This window comes from Pundamilia nyererei, unplaced genomic scaffold (assembly GCF_000239375.1).
Source record: "Pundamilia nyererei isolate P.nyererei 1_Seehausen unplaced genomic scaffold, PunNye1.0 scaffold00194, whole genome shotgun sequence".
Classification (NCBI taxonomy): domain Eukaryota; kingdom Metazoa; phylum Chordata; class Actinopteri; order Cichliformes; family Cichlidae; genus Pundamilia; species Pundamilia nyererei.
In genome coordinates, this window is record NW_005187595.1 from 56,272 (window position 1) to 59,056 (window position 2,785).

A 2,785-nucleotide genomic window follows, 5' to 3' on the forward strand; every position below is an offset into this window, starting at 1 on the left:
ACTCTACAGGCATAAAAATTTATTATGTTGTAGTCTGGAAGTTCCTGCCACTCACGGTGAAAGAATTTTTGCGATCGGACCTACAGTTTTCTCTTGGCAAGCATTTGTTTCAGAGCTTAATTCCTGTTTGCCCATCTCTCTGTCTGACCCCAACTGCAGTGTGTGTGTGTGTGTGTGTGTGTGTGTGTGTCCCATCCCCTCCTGCCACTCACAGGAGTTACTATAGCAACAGGCTCTAACAGCTGAGTACAGGAACAGCTGATGACTCTGCTTAAAACTCAGCAGTTTTTTGCTCAACCCCATACGTCCTGGTATTTTCAGATAACTGATCCGGCAGTAGCATAGGCACACTTAAAATTTCTTCGGAAATTTTTGCTTTCTAGTTCTTTATTATTCCTCTAGTTGCTTCTGTACGTTTTTTGCCGATTAACTACTCCCTCAGTTTTCAGCTGATTTTCTCCATTCAAACTTAAAAAAAATTCAGCTCTTTCTGCTAATGCCAGCTATGACTTTTGGTGCTCATAACTTCTATACTTTTTGAGATATTGAATTTATTTTTGCAATATTTTTTACCCATTTCTGCCATATTATCAATGGCAGCACTGATTTTCCTTGCCGGGCTGAGCTATGTTTTAGCTCAGTGAGATGAGCAGCCATTCTCAGAGTGGGAGGTTCAAATCCAGCTTAAGGCAACATTTCTTTCAGTTACCAATTCAACTTATTTAACTCTTTTCAACACAAATTTCCACTTTTTCACCCCTTTTTTCAGCAAAATCTTCAGTTTTTTTTGCTGTTTTCAGAAAAAAATGAAAAAAATGAAAATTTTCAGAATTTTCACTTCTTTTCAGCACAAATCTCAGCTGTTTTCAGAAAAAAAACCTCTTTTGAGCAGAAATTCTGCTGATTCATCTCTTTTCAGCGTAACTTTCTGCTTCTTTACCTCTTTTTAGCAGAAATTCTGCTGATTCACCTCTTTTCTGCAAAGTTTTTAGCCTTTTCACCTCTTATCAGCACAATTCTCAGCAGCTTCTGCTCATTTCGGCAGAATTGTCAGTCTCTCCACCTCTGTGAGAATGAGGTTGGCTCAGTGAGATGAGTAGCTGCCTTGAGACCAGGAGGACCAGGTTCGAATCCTGCTCACGGTAACATTTTTTTTTCACCACTTTTCAGCAAAACTTTCTCCGTTTTTACCCCTTTCAGTAGAATTTTTTGCTTTTCACCACTTTTCAGCAAAAAATTTCTGCTTCTTCACCTGTTTTCACCAGAATTTTCAGTTTCTTCAACGCCATGCAACTTTTTGCAACTTTCCAACTTTTTCAGCTTTTTTTCAGCAGACATCTTCAGCGTTAAGGCATCCACACAGCATTTTCGCAGGAAATGCAAATTTTTCTAGTTTAATTTGGATCACAACACAGCTGCCTTTTTTGAAAAGTTCTGAATTTCTCTATACAGCTTCAATAAACACGTGGAACGAAGCTGATATAGAATATAAAAGCAGGCACTAACAGGACAAGACAACTTCTTCAACCTTGAAGCCACCTCATAGAAAATAAATGGGGTTTAGGGGTTATGATTTGCCTACATGTGAGAGCAGAGCCAGCCTTTACCAGACTTCTATTATATTTCACCCCTCTTTAAGTAGTTGTGATTTTTAGTGCCGTTATTTTTATGTTTGCATGCCTGCAACTTTTACAACTACTATAATATGGCTTCCTGCCTTGGCTGCATATCATCTTAAAATTAGATTCTTTTTACGCAGCAAACTAGTTAAAAGGGAGTACTGGCAAAGAAAACCAGACATCGACATAGAGATAGAAACATCTACATTTTAAAAACTACTGCAAGTTTTTTTCTTGTCTGAGTTCGAAACACTGATTTTGAAGGTGCAGCAAGGGTGGCGTTTGTGATCCCACATTCCAACAGCACTCGCTGTCGGCTTCTTAAAGTGGAGTGAGGGGCGACAAAGGTGGTTAGCCATTGTTACATAGACAGGTATAGTAATTACATTCTCCTCCATTCAGTTCCTATCTCCATACAGCACCAGCAAACCCCTCTCAAACTCCATTATACGCTTGCCAAATTGAACAAAAGCCCAACATTCAATGGTTTTGGCACTCAGAAAGAGACACTGACCCCTTCTGGGGTTAGACATCAAATTTTGTCACAGTCTCGGAAGAGGCAGACTGCGACTTTAAATTTATGGTCTCAGAGTGGGGTGTCGTATCAGCCGCTGGATTATCCTCATCTTGGCACCAATGCACTTGAAAGCCTTCACAATCGCACTGATTGGGTTCAGGTCTTCAAATTTAACACTTCGCATGTTTTTTTCTGTTTCTGTAGCATAATGCAGACATCTCTCAGGTTATAGTGAGATCACATAGAAGCAACTTTGTGTTTTTAATTTTTTTTTATCTGAGTGTACATTTGAAATTTAAGGCTGTTTACAAACTTGTCATGAAAATAACCCAACCCAACACACTGCACTCCATAACAATTACTCTAATTACACAATAACTTATGTTTTGATATTTGTCATGCCAGTCAAAGGAAAAGTTTATCCTCTTTTTAGTGGAAAATATGACTTTTGACAAAAGAATAATTAACAGGAAACTCCACTCCTGACTGTTTGTCACAGGCAACTTTTCAGATATGCTCTAAATTGCACTAAATTGAACTGTTAGGGCTCGGTAGACAATTCCTAATGAATACAAGGGCGACACACACATCTCCTCCACAGTTGCTTGAGAGCGCACAGATGTTAGAGTGGAGCCTGAAGTAGCACACA